This window comes from Callithrix jacchus, chromosome 7 (genome assembly GCF_049354715.1).
Source record: "Callithrix jacchus isolate 240 chromosome 7, calJac240_pri, whole genome shotgun sequence".
Classification (NCBI taxonomy): domain Eukaryota; kingdom Metazoa; phylum Chordata; class Mammalia; order Primates; family Cebidae; genus Callithrix; species Callithrix jacchus.
Window position 1 is genome coordinate 21,059,155 of NC_133508.1, and position 19,358 is coordinate 21,078,512.

The following is a 19,358-nucleotide window of genomic DNA, read 5'->3' on the forward strand; positions in this document are numbered from 1 at the left end:
GATAAGATATGGAGAAAAGAAACTATGTACAGTTCCAACTGAGGCTGATGGTGCAAAGCCAGTTTCTCCTTGTGCATGTTCTTCATGTGCACGTTGTGCTTTCATGTATGCTAATGATTGCTATCCAAAAAAGTTCCTCTGTAACTGAACATCTTCAGCCTAAGCGCTACAATAAACATCAGTTGGAACATATCAGAGGCAAATCCACACCAAGAAGCCTAGCTCAGCTTAGAGCAGCTGATCTCCAACTGTCCCGCAAGAGCATGGGAAATAAATACTTATGGTATATGCCACAGAGATTTTTATCGTTGTCATTTACACTGCAATAGCTAACAGCGATAAGCCTCATTCTCTTCCTCATGAGGAATTTAGAACACAAGCAGTCCAGATTGATTTATCCAGTTTGTAACATGAAACTTCAGTGGATAATATCGTTAGCCTATCTGACCTCTAAGTAACAAGAAAATCATGATTATGGAGAATTTTTTTAATTTTTAATTTTTATTTTACTTTAGGTTCTGGGGCACATGTGCAGGTCATGCAGGGTTGTTGCACAGGTGCATACTATATCTGGCATTTCTCTCCATGTTATCCCTCCCCACGCCCCCCTCAATTGCCCTCAGTGTGTGTTGCTCCTCTCCTTGAGTCCATGTGGTTTTTGTTCAACACCTGCCTATGAGTGAGAACATGCAGTGTTTGGTTTTCTGTTCTTGCATCAGTTTGATGAGAAGGATAGTTTCTCATCCAAGTCCCTACAAAGGACACAAACTCATTGTTTTTTTATGGCTGTATAGTATTCCATGGGGTATATGTGCCACAGTTATTTTGTCCAGTCTATCACTGATGGGCATTTGGGTCGGTTCCAGGTCTTTACTGTTGTACACAGGGCTGCAATGAACATGTGTGTGTACGTGTCCTTATAGTAGAATGATTTATAGTTCTTTGGGTATATCTCCAGTAATGGGATTGCTGGGTCAAATGGAATTTCTATTTCTAAGGCCTTGAGGAATCGCCACACTGTCTTCCACAATGGTTGAACTAATTTATACTCCCACCAACTGTGTAAGAGTGTTCCTATTTCTCCACATCCTCTCCAGCATCTGTTGTCTGCAGATTTTTTAATGATTGCCATTCTAACTGACATGAGATGGTATCTATCTCAATGTGGTTTTGATTGCATTTCTCTAAGGACCAGTGATGATGAGCATTTTTTCATATGTTTATTGGCCTCATATGTCTCCTTTTGAAAAGTGTCTGTTCATATCCATCTCCAACTTTTGGATGGGTTTGTTTTTTTCTTGTAAATCTGTTTTAGCTCTTTGTAGATTCTGGATGTTAGCCCTTTGTCAGATGGGTAGATTACAAAAATACATTCCCTTTCTGTTTGGTGCTAATTCACTCTAATGATTGTTTCCTTTGCTGTGCAGAAGCTCTGGAGCTTAATTAGATCCCATTTGTCTATCTTGGCTTTTGTTGCCATTGCTTTTGGTGTTTTAGTCATGAAGTCCTTGCCTATGCCCTGAATGGTTTTGCCTAGGTTTTCTTCTAGGATTTTTATGGTGTTAGGTCTTATGTTTAAGTCTTTAATCCATCTGGAGTTAATTTTAGTGTAAGGTGTCAGGTAGGGGTCCAGTTTAGAAGAAACTTTTTTTTTTTAAAGGTGTGAAGATGTTGGTGAGATTAGGAAGGGAGAGAAGATAAAGGAACACAACATGCTACATTCCCAGCATTGTGCTGAAAGGAGGTAAATATTTCATCCTATGTGTGATGTGGTGCTGAGGAAAATGTGCTTTCTGTATATCTCTATTAGGTCTTCTTGGTCCAGCTCTGCATTCAAGTCCTGGATGTGTTAATTTTCTGTGTCATTGATCTAATATTGACAGAGGAATGTTGAAGTCTCCCCCTATTACTGTGTTCTGGTATTTGATGGTTTCATCTTTTTTGTGCTGGTTTTTTCCCATCTTCCATGGATTTACCTGGCTGTGATCTCAGGGAGCTTTTTGAGGAGGTAGTTTGTCTGCCTGTGGAGGCACTACTGGATTTCTAGGGACTCCTGCAGCTTATTAGGTAAGCTTTCTGTGTCCTTTCTGTTTACACTGGTAGGTTAGGCCCGCCTCTTCCACTGACCTGGAGGCGCTGCTCGGTGGACAAGAACACTGCCCCGTCGCTATGCAGGCTTCCTGTGTTTTTTGTTAAAATATGAAGCCTAGTCCCACCTCTTTAATGGTGGGTTGTGTCTTTCTGCCACAGGGCTGGATCATTCAGGGTTCAGCTCACACTGAGGCACTGGCTGGGTAACCCACTAGAGTAAGTGCTTCAGTCCTCTGGGGTTTGTAGGGAAGGGTAGGGACCTGCCCAGCTGCACCATCTGTCTCTCCGCTTTTAGCTCCCTCCCTCTCTGGGCGGGGAGAGGGCCATAGCTTGGTCTGCAGGCTCTCCTGGCTGGCTTATGAGCTTATCTGTTTGCTTAGATCTGTGCGTCAATCCAGGACACCATCCTGGATTATTATGCAACTCTGGGCTTGTAATTCCTAGTGCTTGACTGGCAAAGATCCCCTGTTCTGTGTATTGCTGAGGCATTGGGAGAAGCGCTGTATCTGGCCAGAGTGCCAGAGGGGAAGCCTCCAACTCATTAGTCAGATGCACTATCTGGGTGAAGCGGTATCCCTCCCAGCCTCCGTCTGCCCTACCTGGGCTTTGCTTACTGTCTGACCAGACCTGTTGAAATGTACCTGCTACTTCGGTTGGAGCTAGGGGGGAATCTCTGTATTTCTGCATCTCTCTTGCTGGGTGTTGTGCACCCGAGTTGTATCTGTTCAGCCATCTTGACTCCCGCTATGGATTATGGAGAATTAACACTGGCAGCCATTACTTCCATTATAAAGTAAAAGTAATGTCTCCTTGAACGTATCAAACTTAATAGGTCAAAATCTGGACACTTTGTTTCCACTTCTGAACTCAATTCCTCCTTCAGTTTCCCATCACAGTAAGTGCCACCTTGAGCCAGCTAGAAACCCGGGAAGTCATCCTGAACTCTTTCCACTTCATCAGTCTGCACATTCACTCTATCAGTAGCTTTTCCAAAGATTTTCTAGGATTCTCTCTTTGGCCCCTCGACAGTGTCCTAATCCTTGAAAGCACAGCGATCTCTCTGCTCATCAAAACATACCATAAGGAGAATAGCAAACCACAAAAAGCAAACACTAAATACTCAAAAGATTTGCTACCCACTTAAAATTGTTACAAGTTTAGAACAGTGCTGCCCAATAGAAATAATGCAAACCACATATGTAATTTTAAATTTTCTCATAGTCATAAAAATGTTAACACAATTACAGAAAATAATTTTGGTAATATGCTGTTACTTAAGCCAATGTATCAGAATTTTATCATTTCAAGAGAAAATAAAAAATTAATAATGAGGACTTTATACTTTTTCATACAGTCTTCAAAATTTAGTTTTTGCATTACTTTTACAAAACATCTCAATTTAGACTGATTCACAAGTGTTCATATACTCACTTGAAATCTAATGAGAAAAAGCCGTGAACAAAAATGAGTACATTCTGCCCTCTTTTACACTGTTCACTGTTACTCACTTTGAAGTGCTTTTTCTGTGATCAGACACTGCGTCGAAAACAGGGAGAGATTGCTTCATTCCTCTAGAAGGAATAAAAATGAATGCAAATCTTAATTATTCCTAGTCATGATTTTATTTGTTACTTGCAGATTAAACAGACTGGCCACATTATCCACTGAAGTTTCATATTTAATTCTATTATACCTTAATGATGATTGATGTTTGTAAGATTTTAATTCCCCAAGATACTTTTGACTCTGATAGCCAATGTATTCTTCTTAGAAAACACGGTGCTTCTGTATCTCAGAATCTTCTCTATCAGCATGGCAGCAACCCAAAAATTAGTGGACAAAAGGGAAAAAAAAAACTCATGGAGGTATACAAATATACTTATTTTCTAAAGTCACAAGAAAGAAACTAAGCAACCAAGTTTAACTTCTAGTTCATTGCAGACAGCATCTTTGATAAAGAATATTTTTTTAATCACTTAAAAACATTCACCTTAAGTCCATTGTTTTAAATCTACCTAAGTTTTGTCCTTTCAAAAGAACAGTTTTGGCAGTAATTTTACTGTGATTTTCATGAGAGTTCTGAAAAGGTTATTCATTTCATAAATGATACTATTAGACTTCCTGCAGTTTTTCGTTCATAGAATTCTTGATAAGCTTCCTCAGAGAAATGAGGGAATAAAAGAAATAATTACTGGGCCCCAAGAATTAAATTTTTGATCGTCTAAGGTGGGAAAGTGCCTCATTCTGAAGGAGAGAGTTAATTATTTGAGCCCTTCCAAGGCTGATGGCTCATTAATAGCAAGGAAAAGGGCTCTGAAAGATCATGGGAAGTCATGCCACTCGCGTGTCCCATGATCCTGATCATAAGATCTGCAATGCATTTTCTCCAAATGGGTAGTAAAGTTAAAAGTCATAACATCACCTTAAGATATGACAAATCAACACAAACCACTGCAATGTTAACAGCAACACAAACAGAACCAAGAGGAGTAAGGAATATTTGTGCCCTGCAAGCCTCATGTTGAAATGTAATCCCCAGTGCTGGAGGTGGGGACTGGTGAGAGGTGTTTGGATCATGGGGGAAGATCCCTCATGAGTGCCTTGATGCCAGCCTCTCACTCTGTGAGTTCACGTGAGATCTGGTTGTTTCTAAAAGTCTGGGACCTCCTCCCTGCCTCTTGCTCCCTCTCTTGTCAAGTGGTACACCTGCTTTTCCCTTGGCCTTCCTCCATGATGGCAAGCTTCCTGAGGCTCTCACCAGAAGCCGAGCAAATGCTGGTGCCATGCTTGTACAACGTGTAGAACTGTGAGCCAGATAAACCTGCTTTCTGCGCAAATTATTCAGCCTCAAATATTCCTTTAAAACCAGGCAAATGGACTAATACAGCCACCACATGAAGTTAAAAAGTAATTATTGATTTTCTTAATATCACTTAGGAGGGTGCAACTCTACCAACATGAACAACCAAGGAAGGAGAAATGACATGGGGGCCAAGTCCTGATGACCACGCAGCAAGCCCGTGAGTGACGTTCCAAGTCACTCCCAGCCCCTCATGTAAGCATCAAGGTGGATACTACAATGAAAACCAACTGTCACTGCATCCTACCTCAAGGGTAAGATGATACTTGGCCCCAGAAGTGTTCTGGGTAAACCATCCAGATTTTGCTGCCGAGGGATTTGGGAGCCTAGAGAATGCCCTCTATGGGAGGAGAGGGAAACGACGATTACATTCCTTTCACTGGAGACCTGTCTCTACCTTCCAGCAGCCTGGAGACAGTAGCTGCAAGTCATGGTGATTTCACTTGGTCTGAGTATTGCAAAAGTTTTCATAGTTTTCAGAAGCTTACTTTCCCTTCAGCACTTTTTAAAACCTACTTATCGATTTTATGGACTATTTATTTCATGTTGTATGTGATTTATAATGTGAAAAATCCCAACTGGTCTTTACGACCAGGAAGATGGTCCTACTGAGCTTTGGAATTGCTATGCCTGTTCCTTGCGCTATAATATATAGCTCAGGTATTTTTGGGATATTGCATTCAAATCCAAAATGTGAGCTGAAAGAAAAAAAGCAAGCACATTGCTTGAAATTGAGTCTTAGAACAATGTTTCTTGAATTTTGTTTCCTATTTCTCAGTTTTCCTTTAGGCAATTAGAAAGCATCAGAAGATATACATTTAAACTACGTTGTAAGGAGCATGTAATTTGAATCTCAAAATGCCTAAATTATCTATTAGTAAACAGAGTTTGCACTCCAAAAACTATTTTGTTTAATTGAAAGTGCTCAAAAGGCAACCCTTTGTAAATATTCAAATTCAGTAACTTGAATTAATCTGCCTCTATTTATTCTGTCCTGGGATGCAATTGAAAGTAACAAAGCTAATAAGTAAACATAATGGACTACTTTCTACCTGGATTAATACAGATTAGTAAATTAATCCTCCTTGATTAACACAGAAAATCTATCTTAGAAATTTAAGCAAAATGTCTTACTATTTTTCTTCTTGATAGCAAGGATATTTTAAATTATATACTATATAAGATCTTATTATATTGGTGTTTCCCTTCATCTTCTATTTTGAGGAATTCTACATTTATAGGAAAGTTGTAAGAATAATGACAGTTAATGTTTATATACCAATTACCCATATTCATCAATTATTAACACTTTACCATCTTTTTCTCCTTTCTCATTTGTGACTTATCTAAGAGTCAGTTTATATCTTGACACCTCACTACTAAATATTTCAGCCTTTACTTCAAAACAGGAACATGTTCCTACATAAAGATAATTCAGTTATTCTAGTCAATAAAATTAATATTGATAAAATTCTGTCAATATTTAGTGTATATTTAAATTTTTTGATAATGTTCTTTATAACTTTTCTTAAAAAATGAACAGTTGGGTAAAGAATCACACATTGAATTTAGTTGTTCGCCTGCCTTATTTTAGACAAGTTCATTTGCTTTTAATTTTTATTCTTTGTTTTCTAAACAATCCTGAGAGGGAAATTGAAGAGATTAACTAGAAATACCTCAGTATTTATCTCTAAAGAGCAAAGTTCTTCCCTTACTGAAACAGATTTTAAAAATCTGTGTGTGGGTTTTTCTTTTACTATATTTATTAAAAATATTTATTGCTTTTTAGTAAAAAAAATTGAGAAGACAGAATAGGAAAAGAAAGGGAAGCTCATTACCATCACCTAGTGAAAAACTGTTTTGTTACATTTCATTTTAGTCTTAACTTCCATGTAATAGGATCTCTCAAGCCAGAACAACACAAACCCAGACACTGCTGGACCAGTGAGACCAAGATTCAGGCCGAGTCTAAAATATCAACCTCAAGATTCTCTGGAACCCAAAAGCTGCCTAGAATTGTGGTGGTAAATTGACAAATCTTTCCATTCTACTATTCTTCAGAGTTTCAAGGCAACTCTTGGTTGATACAATTGTAGCTTCAGCCAAACTAATCTGAATTCCAGAATATTCCACCTTGGCATCTAATGGAAGACAGTGAAATGAGCAAGGGAGCCTGAGATGGGGTGAGAGTCAGACAGGACTTTTCTCAACTGTATCATGGCAGATTAGCTGAATTCCTCTCTAAGTGCCTAGAGGACATTATCATTGAGAATGCACTTTGTATTTCCCGAAGGGAAAGTGTCCTCAAACAGAACCATTCAGAACACATTCCAAAGGAAATGAGGATATCATTTTACACGTATATTAACCTGACAAGGCCCTACAGAAACTGACAGAACTACCTGATTAAATAAAGAGTGTAGGGTTTTTTTGATATTTTTCTCAGCCAAAAACGCTATGGGAAGCCAGACACAGACGTTTGAAATTAGAATATTGCTCCAGTGTGTAAGTTTATTACCGACTGGTATGAGTTTTATAGACATGATTGATAAAAGTGTGACAATTTTTTTAAATGAGTTAACTTTTCTTAAAAAGTAACAAAGGAAAAGTTTGAGTCTTTATGGTCTCTGGTAACCACAATGACAAAATGTAAAATGAATATCATTTATTAAGAGTCATGCCCCCTTCCAAACCATGGAAACAGGACCACTCTTTGAAATTCTCTAGAATGGTTTAACATGACTACTCTTTGGATGGCTGTTGAAAGGAACAATTCATTATTGCATGCATATATAAGAAGATTAATTAGAGTAACAAGAAATAAGAACTGCTTGTTCTTTTCGGGAAAGAGTTATTATTTCTCCTTTTTGTAAATATTACTCTCAAGATCAAGTTTATGCTTTTATGATAGCATGTAATGCTAATTGGTAGTCTCTGTTTTCCCTGTTTCATTTATTTAAAAAAGAAAATAGCCATTTGTTAAAATTAAGTTTGGGTAGTTCTAACAGCTCATGTGAAAATTATAAGCCATGTTTTTTACATTGTTTTACTTAAAAAATCCACTTGTAGCATAATAATTTCATTGGTTCATTTGAAATGCAAATGTAGCATTTGTAACACCGGTTGCCTCGCCTGGGGCCAAATGGACACACCCATTCCTCTCCTTACCTGAAAACTACGTCATCATTCTGAGTGCATTACTCAGCATCTGGGCTCCCCACACCCATTTCCGCATTCCAATCTCAGTCCTGCACTCATCAGCAAACTAGGCACTCGGCCCCACCAAAATTTTAAAAATCCCGCCAAGTCCTGCCCTATGGCAGCTTGCCCGTACATCCTCAGCCAGCCCACTTGCCAGCAGCCCCGCCTGGCTGCCAATGGTGGCTTGCCTCGTCTGTGCCCAGTCCCTTCATAACCAATGAGACTACCTCCACTTTGTTTCCCCTGCAGCCAATCAACTACCCCCACACCCTAAGAAGGGAAGCACTTCGCCTCGGCTCTTTCCCCTGACCACAGAACCTCGCCGGGAAGCTGAATAAATTGGCTTTTACTTTTTTACTCCGGTCTCCGTTTCCTCATTTAACTCGGCAATAAACCTTACAGCAATTGTTACTATAATCTAGCATAAAAGACAGAACACATTTCAAGAAGTAACTTTAAAACTTTGAGAGTTTCTGTAAAACTCTTCCATATGAATGTAATAACATCATAAATTAAAATTTCCTAAGTACAAATGCTGAGCCTTACCTGATTATGTGTCAGAAAATAATATATTCTTAGTATGATGTTATCCTAGCCTCTCCCTGCCACATACACAACTGCTAAAATACTCCAGATCTGCTATGTGAACGATAATAGAAAAGAGTGTGTATGTTATCCTTTCTAATAAGATACCTCCTTCACTTTACATAAAGGACTTTCTCAAGCTATTTTCAAATTATTCTCAATTTTTAAAACTCAAATGTTTTTCCGAACACTGGACTCTCCATGTTCGTGTTGATCAGACAACTAGACCTTTTGAAATGACCCGGAAACCTGAATCTTCTAAAAGGACAAATTACTACTTAAAAAGAGAATACACCATAGTTAGTACTCCAAGGTGCCCATTGGCAAATTCATGGCAAAGGCAGGAACTTTGAAATCCCTATGTTTTCAGCTGCAAAAGACTACACCTGTTCTATTACTGAAACAATCATGCTCTTCAAAAACTGGAACTAAAACGCAGCCATTTGTCCCCATCACCCGGTGTCAACAACAGAAATGACCACTGTGAGCATAAATGTTGTTTGGATTCAACCATTTCTCAACAAACAGCTCTGCTGAACTCAGAGTCAGAAACAATGGGTTCAAGTCCAGATGATGCCACTTCTCAGTACCTTGAGGTTTTTTTCTAGCACCGCGGTTGCCTATTTCTGTTTTGAAAGGTCAAGCACTCCACACCAACTCAGGAAGTCCACAGAGTCTGAGAAGGGAGCAAGGATTTCTCATCTCGTTACTTACTTGCTATGGACTGAATGTTTGTGTCCCCCAGAATTAATATGTTGAGGTTCTCTAATTGTCAACATGATACTATTTGGAGGTGGAGTCTTTGGGCGGTAATTAGGTCATGAGAACGGAGCCAATATGAATGGGATTAGTTTCCTCATTAGAAGAAACACAAAGAAATTCTGTCTCTCCCCCACCCCCCCAACCGCGGTCTGTACCTTGTGAAGAGACAGGGAGAACGTAGCCATCTTTAAACCAAGACGAGGGACCTCTGCAAGAATTCCACCATACTGACACCATTATCTCAGACTTCCATCTTCCAGAACTGTGAGAAATAAATACATGTTGGTTGTTTAATCCACCCAGTCTATGATATTCTGGGAGAGCAGCCTGAACTGACTAAAACAGTACTCAATTCTCAAATCCTTGTGGTTTTGGTATGGAATTTGTTTTCTTCAATGGGAGAAACATTGTGCTTACATCCTCTTGTTTCTATCTCCCTTCACTCATCACTTTACTTCTTCCTTGCCTCAGTCCCTACCCAAATCTATCACTAATTCTCTGGACCTTGTTTCATTGTTTGGTAAATGCTCATCTTCTTTTAGGAAAATTCAGTCCGAGGTCTCACATCTTAATACTCTTTGGAAATTTAGAATAATTGAGTTTTAACATTTTCCCCTTTATTTTTGAGATTCAGTGGTCATTTTTCCTCACTCATTTCATCTTTACCAGCATGGGGGAAACTAATATTTCTACCAAGGTAGCAGTGTACACCATCAGCATCAACTCTTCCAAACACATAATGATTTCGCCTTCTAGTTTTCATTGCCTTTCAGCAAACAACATCCTTTATACCCAGAAAGAAGAAGTACAATCTTGCAAGTATGAAGAATTCAGAGTCCCTGAAATATGACTAAATCTTCCTTGCACTTTTCAAGCTTTATCAAGAATAACTAAAACTTGCTGGGAGAATTTTTGACATCTTTGAATTATTTCTCTTCTTTCAATAAAGACTGATTAAGTTACTCATTTATAGAACTTTTATTTTCATTTTTAAATATGCTACAGTGGAACTCCAAATGAGGAATTCAGGCAGAGTCCATAAAATGATTGATATCTTCCCTTCCCTACAGCAGAAAAAATGCCGAGAAAAAGAAAATGTAATTCAGCCTCAAAGGTATCCTATATCCCACCCCATAAGAAAACTCTAAGTATGACCTTATGATAAAGGGACATTAAAAGCTGCCTGTAGCAAAGACACTGTTTCAACTGGTGTCATCATACTGGCTTTTTTTTTTTTTTTGAGATGGAGTCGTACTCTCTCACCTGGCTGGAGTGCAGTGGTGCCATCTCGGCTCATTGCAACCTCCACCTCCCGGGTTCAAGCGATTCTTCCGCCTCAGCCTCCCGAGTAGCTGGGACTACAGGCATGTGCCAAAGGCTGGGCTAATTTCTGTGTTTTTAGTAGAGACGGGGTTTCACCATGTTGGCCAGGATGGTGTCACTCTCTTGACCTCGTGATCCACCCGCCTTGGTCTCCCAAAGTGCTGGGATTACAGGTGTGAGCCACCACGCCCGGCCTCATACTGGCTAATTTTTTTCTTGTGCTAAGCAAGCATATTCTGACCTCCCTGTATTTTTCCAGGCACCAAGCTAAGCACTTCTGTCTGCATTATCTCATTTAATATTTATAATAACTTGATGTGGCAAGCATTGTTATCTCCATTTTTACAAAGGAGCCAACCAGGGCTAAGAGAGTGGAATCGTTATGTAAAGTTCCAGATCTGCCAGTTGCTTAACTTGACTCTGGTTATCTGATTTCTGGCTCAGTCAGCATTCTCCTATCCTTCCATATCCCATCAGTTCATTCCCTTGTGGTATCACAATTTATACGGTGGCTCCTTCATGTCTGAGTCACCCTGTGTTGTTGACATAGGAGATGGTTATTAATGTTTGCTAAATAGACAATATATACCAAGCTACATGTGCCAGGCACAGTTCTAGGTAATACAGCAGTGAATAAGGAAAAACCCTAATCTCATGGAATTTACATACGGCAAGACGAGACCTGAGATTTATGAACAAATAATTATACAGTAGAAGGTGACAAAAGCCTGGGAGAAAAAGCTACACAGAGAGAGGAACAGAGAGGAGCTGTTGTGAATCAGCTATTCAGAGAAAGCTCTCTCCAGCGGTAGCATTTAAGCAGAGGCCTGAGTGAAGTGAAGAAATTGGCTGTTCTGATCTCTGGGGAAGAGCATTCCAGGAGGAAGATACAGCAAGTGCCAAGGCCCAGGGGCAGGAATGTGTCTGATGTATTTGAGGGAAATTGAGGCTACCTGAGTGGTTGGAGCACCGTCAGAAAATCAAACAGTTGCTGAAGACGATGTTAGAAACAAGGCTGGTGGGCAGACCAGGAAGGATGCAGTAGGCAAGGGGAGCATTTCATTGTTTATTCTGATTGAGATGAGAAGTCACTGAAGGGAGTGACAGTCTCACTTCAACTGAATCCCTCTGAAGGGCAGGAGAGGTAGACTCTTCAGTTGGAGCACAGAGCCTTCAGCAAGAGCCCAGAGGAGGAGAAGTGGCTGTGGTGAGGAGAGAGCTGATATTTCAGAGCTGGGGACTTTTCCTATTAGAGCCAGTTAAGAGGGTTTGGTGGGTCATTTTGGCTACCCATTAATTCAGAAAACAGAGATTTTTCTGTAGATGAGAAAAGGATGGCTGATGTTTTGAGTGATCTGTGGACACAATTAGGCTGAAAGAAGGCAGAGCCCACTGTGTCAGCACAGCCTTGGTAGGGGTCCAAGTTAAATAGATACGAAGCCAGGCTTATTGAAAACAGACTTAATCCGTTTCACATTTTAATTAATAATTGGACTCCTTAGTTGATAAACTTGATAAACCCATGGCTAAAAAATAATATGTTTTGGAAGTTGGGGAAAAGATATCACCAAATCCTTTGACTTTTAAGATGACTGAGGGCAAAATGGGAATACTTTATCATTGAAAGAATCCTCCAACCAACTGCCAGTGATTTTATTTTTAATGCTTAGAATCAGGGCCTTCTTTCCTAAGTAATTATCTAAATAGATATAAATGTGTTTCAAAATTGTCCCATTTTCCAGACACTATTATTCTGAGCGTGCTTCTGATATCCTGAAGCCCAGAGTAAAATTATCTTTGCTAGTGGGGATAGTTTTTCAGACAGATTTCCTTTGAACAAGAGAAGGAGTTTTCCCTAGGTTTCCAATTCAAGAAAATTAAATTGAATCGGATTTTCAGGTACCATTAATTGATGTAACAGAACAGAAACCTGATGATTTAGCTCAAGTCCTTTAAAAAAAAGGAAAAAGACTTTAGTGAGAATAGCTTCCAGGCCCAAAATGTCAGATTTCTTGCTGGTTCTACAGCTATACCTGCACAGTTAACAAAACAAAAAGAAACAACAGGGTTGATCATTTCCAGGGAAACTGCATATTTTTAGCTGCAGTTTCTATATTCCATATTTCAGAAGTGCCAGAGACAGATTATTTGTAGCAAATGGATTTAAGAGGCAGAAATCTTGAACAATCTAGACAACTATCATATCATTTTTTCTGTATTTCAGTACCTAGTATTTCTAATGATTACATGGAGAAATTTCTATTTGACACGACTATAAGACTTTTAGGCTAATTGGATAGCTTAAAGGCTCTTAAAGAGGGCAACAATGTATTTGGTCAACAATGGTATTTTTCAATACTGAAAAAAAAAGTGAATGTTGTTAATTTCATTTGTAAAACTGTGCATTAAGAAGCATATGTGTATTTAGAAAAACTGTTGTAACTTTTGTCTGGAGGGATATTGTACATAGGCCTGAAAGTCCAAAAATGAAGTGAAGAAGAAATAATGGTAGAAACACGCGGTAAGCATGGATTCTTAGCAGAGCAGGGGATAACACTGCTCTCTTAGGGGTAAACATTTATTCTTAGGGGTCAAGAAAATCTCCAGGAATTACAATGATTTATTCCCCTTTTCAGTAAGCAGAATAATGCTTTGCCAGGGCCTCACCCCACCAAAGAAGTCTCTTCCCTACTCCTTAGAACCTGTGACCACATTGCAGTAAGTGACAAAGAGGAACAAAGATTGCAGTGCAATTAAGTTTGCTAATGTGCTGACCTGGAAAGAAGAGGGGAGATTGGCTTGGATTACCAGGGATACAGTTTCACTGTATGTCCACCTAAATCTCATCTTGAATTGTAGCTCCCACAATTCCCATGTGTTGTTGGAGCGACCCAGGGGAGATAATTGAATCATGGGGGCCATTTCCCCCATACTGTTCTTGTGGTAGTGACTAAGTCTCAGGAGATCTGATGATTTTCTAGGGGTTTTCTCTTTCACTTGGCTCTCATTCTCTTGTTTGCCCCCATTTAAGACATGACTTTTGTCTTTCATCATGATTGTGAGGCCTCCTCGGTCACATGGAACTGTGAATCCATTAAACCTCTTTCTTAAAAATAAATTACCCAGTCTCAGGTATGTTTTTATCAGCAGCATGAAAATGGACTAATACTCCAGGTATGCCCAGTATAACCACAAAAGTCCTTAAAAGTTGAAGATGAAGATGTGACTAGAAAGGCACAGAGAGATCCCACTTTTGCTTTGAGGGTGGAGGAAAGTGTCCACAAGCAAAGTTATATGAGCAGCCCCAGAAGCTGGACATGGATTTACCCCTAGACTTGGAGAAAGAAATGCAACCCTGGTGACCCCTTCACTCTAGCACAGTGAGACCCGTGTCAGACATATATCCCTGTAGAACTGTAAGATGACAAATTTATGTTGCTGCTGCTATGTTTTTGAGAATTTATTATAGCAGAAATAGCAGGAAAATTAATATGCCCTCCCAAAGGTCATAAAATACAAATACAGAGTGTAGCTGCAGTATTAAAATGTCATTGGAGGGCAATTAGGAAAAATATGCCTAAAAAGGCTCCTTGAGGGGCAATAATGAAAACAAATTGAGTAATATTGCACTAGAAGATGACAAGCAGGATTTTTGACTCCAGAATTTCATAAAATGGGGGCATTGTATGGCATTAGTATTTGAATGAGTAAATTTTACAGCACCAAAAGCTTTGCTTTAATCTGGAGCAGATCAGAAAAGTGGCAAAAATACAGTTATTCTTAAAAATGAATAACTAAAAGTATTCCACAGGAAAAAGACTTAGGAAACTCTAATAGAAATAATATAGTTGTTATGAAATGAAACCTAAATATCACAGGTATAGAAGAACACTTCTCTAATTACATGTGTATAGTTTGCCTGGAAGAAAATGTTTGAAAGTTGATAGGTCAAATGCTAACAGTGACTTCTCTGGTCATTCTACTTCTGTTTTTTTGTTGTTTTTATTATTGTTGCTGTTGTTTGTTATAACTTTGCTATAAAATATATATATATATTATTATAGGAGGCTTTTACTATATGCAAACAGTGGATAACTGGATGGGAACCAACATTTCATAATAAACAATTTTCTCAAAATCCACTGTGTGTTGAACCTTAATCTTAAAAAGAAGAACTGGAATTATAAAATACGTTTATTTCATTTTATGCATTGTTATTATTAAATTTATGTTACAGATGTAACCATGTAGTTAGAGCTATGTTTTTAGAGAGTGGAAAATTGAGAAAATTAAAGTAGTGGCAATTTTGGTCTTTTTATTTCTTAAATTTATATAATTACTTGATTATATACTTCATATTTGATTTCTGCAGCATAATTATAGAGAGGGTCATATTTGAAGGCTGTGTCAGTTTTCCCAGGGTTTTGCCTAATCCTTGAATAATTTAATTATTCCCATCCAAAATAGCAAATTGTGTAGTCATCATTGTGTGTTTTCCCCTTAGTTTTAATTGGTGAATGGTGCCAACTTCTAATTTGTTAATGATTTGACTTGTAATTAAAACAGTGCACCAGCCTTTTCTCCAACAAATTCTTAAGTCCTGTATTTTTTTCCACAAGATTTTCAGTTTCAATTTGCCATCTATGTACATTGAATAACTAGATGTTTAAGAGGTTAGGTGTGGAGGAATGTTTGAATGACTGCTAATTTTATCATTGTTTTACTCATTAGTTAATAATATTGATGACTTGTTTTTCCATACAACTGTAAGTTGGGGAGAACTTAATTAGATCACATTGTACATAAACAATTTTATAATATTTTACCACACACACTCACACATGCACTCTGTATCTTTCAAAGATTTGGGTTCAAAATTTGACACATCTGGCCGGCATCGTGGCTCATACCTGCCATCCCAGCACTTTGGGAGGCCGAGGTGCAAAAATCACGAGAGGTCAGGAGTTTGAGACTAGCCTGGCCAACAGACTACAATCCCACTTCCACCAAAAATACAAAAATTAGCTGGGTGTGGTGGTGCATGCCTGTAGTCCCAGCTACTAGGAAGGCTGAGGCAGGAGGATCACTTGAACCCAGGAGGCAGAGGTTGCAGTGAACCAAGATTGTGTCACTATACTCCAGCCTGGGTGACAGAGTGAGACTCTGTCTCAAAAAAAGGAAAAATAAATAGAGTAAAATAAAATTTGAGAAATCTACCGCCATAGCTTTTAGGGAAGAACTCAGTGCAGTTTTGCCATGTAACTTACAGCACATAACTTTAAGCTTCTGAAGTTCTGTGTTTTACAGAGTGCATGGGTTTTTCATGAAAATGCTTTCATTTAAGTAGGTTATACTAGCTGATTTAACAAAAAAATTTAAAGTTGAGAAAACAAACGCATGATGGTTTCAGCATAGTTTGCCTACATATGTATATATCTTGATGGATAAGAAACCAAATACACATCTATGGCACCAATGCACAGGGCATTTGTCCAACCAGCAGGGACTACTCTGACCTAGGTTCTGGGGGCACAAAGAACTTACAGGGCAGTGGGGTCAGTGAAATAGTCTCTCTATTAGTGAAGATTTCTCAACATTCTTGTTAGCCAATTCTCTTTTTTTAACAACCTCAGAAAATGTGTGTCTTCCCCAAAGCACTGAGGTTTCAAAAGCAATGTCCCATTCCCCAACACACACACATTGCATCCCTTCTTGCAAGACACATGTCCCTGGCCATTGACCATCTTACTGCTGTCTTCATTCCTTTCTCCCCCAGTGAGATGTCACTCCATGTTGAAATTCCCAAGAGGTGCTCTTCTGGGCTTTGTATGAATAGTCTCAAAGCAAAGAAAGTTAAAACTAAAAATTTCCTATTGATCACTAGGTTACAGGTTATCATTTTATAGATAAAGAAACAAACTTCCAGTGCATTTCAGAGCTGAATTTTGGCCCTACCAGAGGTATCAATGACAGCAGACCTTGCCAGGCACAAATACTTCCATAGAAAATTCCTCGGAGAAAGCATACTATGAAGACGTTACCGTTCTGTGTTCCTGTTAATCTGGACATGGCAAGAGCCCTGCTGCCAGGTACTCACAACAGCTCTATGACGGGGCAGAGCCATGGAGGACGAATTGTAAAAGAAAAGATTGTGGGGCTTCAGAAGACTTCACATTGGCTTTGACCTTGTCTGTAGGCCCTCAAAAATGTCTCAGAGTGACCAGGTAAACAAAATGGTATGGGAAAGCTGAACATTGTTGACTTAAGCCAGCAGAACTGACTCTCCTTGACTGAGCTCTTAAACACGGAAGGTCAGAGTGGACCACAAGCTTTGGTCACAACCACAAATCCCATACAGGACATGTCCTGTCTTACATACCTATTTCTCTCATACCCAGGACTCCCTGATCTGTGGTATCCATTCTGAATGAAGTTCTACAACCTCACAGACCACTTATCCTAATCATATCTCCTGCACCCATTTCTACTCCAGGTGACTGTGGCTCAACCCCTCCAAAAATTCTGAATAATTCAGTGCCGCAATCTCACACACAGTTATACCAACCATATCTCCTATGCCTTCTGGCTCCAAGGGACTATGGCTCACCACACCAAAATGCCTCCCTCTCCCATTCATATTTACATTCACCGTGTCCCTTAAAACACATTTCAAGAGTCACATTCTTTCAGAAACTTCTCTCATTTGTCCCATGATGCTTTGCATCATCACTTTACCCTGTTCTCTCAGCTTTTGTGAAAACACTTTTAGATAGATGGATTAATTGGTAAATAGATGTGGGGATTTAGATCTTGTCACCTCAACTTGATTTTAAGCTTCTGAAGCTTGGATACCACATGTTCTCGTTTCTTTTATGTTCTCCTTCCCCAGTTTTCTCCATTCTGTTTCATATCTTCTCCCCCACCTTCTTTGAACCACTGTGGTCAGCTCTGGCCCTGTACACATGCTCTGGTGTGTTTTCCAACTCCTCTGGTGTCTTTTTCAGCCTCATTCTTGGTGACAGTACCTTGATCCCATTGCCTAAAGTCCATGCCTGCCTAGATACAGGTTTCTTAAACGCACAATCTCTGCTTATGTTCAGGGATCCTTGCTACTTGTTCTTGGATTTCACAACATGCTGGTCTTTCCTGGCTGCTCCTGTTATCTGAGCCTATTAGATTAACTTCCTGGTCCACCAGTGACATGAAACACCCAGCCCAGGGACGACGGCAGATCAAGGCCTGACTAGCCAGCCTGCACCCCCAGATCAAGCTGAAGCCATTGCGATGATGTTTCAGAATGATGGTCAGAGTAAAATAGAAGGGCTTCACTAGCTGTAATGCCCTTATTGATTCCCCTACCTGGCCATGCTCTATTTCTAGAGACTGAAGATCATTTTCCTTTAGCATAATTTGGACCTTGGGTATCTGCTATGATTTCTCTCACAGGAGATCACTTTTTGGTTTGTGACTTCCAGAACCTGAATCAAAGTCTCTATTTCCTAAAGCAAAATAAAAAATACAAAAATTTTTCTCTATCTGTTCCTAAAGATCCTTTTAAACCTATCTGAAATGTCACCTACAAACCCACAGACTCACACACACTCCACTTCCACATTCACTAACCAACCGCTATTACCAACAAATAGTTCCTGAAACTGGAGTCTAGAAACATCTACCTTTTCTTGAGCCTCAGGAATGGCTTTCATTTTCTTCCCTTAAATCTAGGGCTTCCTCCACAATAGACAGCAAGAGAAGGAGTGAACTGTGGGGTTTTTGGTGTCTGGGCCAAGTGTTTTGCATATGTTATCTCAGCTAATATACACGGTACTCTAAGACTGAAGCCTTGTCACGTCTATTTGATGAGGTAGAATATGGAAGCTCAGAGAGCTGGGGTAGCTTCTCCAAGGTCACACAGCCAGGGAGTCACACATCAGAGATTCAAACATATCTAAACCCACTGAGCTGAGCCCCCACTTAACCCCCCAAACCAGAACCCTTTTGCTGGGTGACCTCCCCTTTCCTCAGAGAATTCAACAAAACAGAAAACCTCATATTCAAGATGAGGCCACCACGGACAAAATGAATTTGGAGAGTGACTCTGAATAAAACATTCTCCAATGTACTATGCGCCCATGAAAAAGAATGAAATCACATCCTTTGCAGCAACATGGATGCAGCTGAAGGCCATTATCTCAGCAAATTAACACAGGGACAGAAAACCAAAACATACCAAATATGTTTTCGCTTATAAGTGGGAGCTAAACACTAATATACATGAACACAAAGAGAGGAAAAGTAGACACCAGGGCCTACCTGAGGGTGGAGGGTGGGAGGAAGATGGGGATCGAAAAACTACCTATCAGATACTGTACTTACTATCTGAGTGATGAAATGATAAAATAGTATGTACTCCAAACCCCAGCGACCTGCAATTTACCGTGTAACAGACCTGCACATGTACTCTGAGCCTAAAAGTTGAAAGAAAAACATAAGAAAAAAATAATCCTGTCTCTACCTGCTACAAAAATACATTCTC

General features: G+C 39.4%; 1 protein-coding gene and 1 long non-coding RNA gene across 8 annotated transcripts in view; one reads left to right on the top strand and one right to left on the bottom strand.

The window, feature by feature from the left end:
• LOC103794118 (uncharacterized) overlaps positions 1-8,685 on the top strand; it is a 124,727-nt gene extending 116,042 nt beyond the window's left edge. The window contains exons 5-7 of one of the 2 annotated variants that reach the window (XR_004745520.3): positions 5,029-5,205; positions 6,831-6,975; positions 8,402-8,685. This is a non-coding gene — a long non-coding RNA (uncharacterized LOC103794118). Of the gene's footprint in view, positions 1-5,028 lie in introns of both variants that reach the window. The other variant, XR_013519571.1, reaches the window with a different exon arrangement.
• Positions 1-19,358, bottom strand: part of NEBL (nebulette) — a 695,182-nt gene that overhangs the window by 16,353 nt on the left and 659,471 nt on the right. For 5 of the 6 annotated variants that reach the window (XR_013519570.1, XR_013519569.1, XR_001913033.4 and 2 more), the window contains 2 exons: positions 9,655-9,761; positions 3,600-3,662 (listed from right to left, as the gene is read on the bottom strand). The gene's annotated coding sequence lies outside the window, so the exon portion shown is untranslated. Of the gene's footprint in view, positions 1-3,599; positions 3,663-3,784; positions 3,896-9,654; positions 9,762-19,358 lie in introns of all 6 variants that reach the window. The other variant, XR_001913034.4, reaches the window with a different exon arrangement.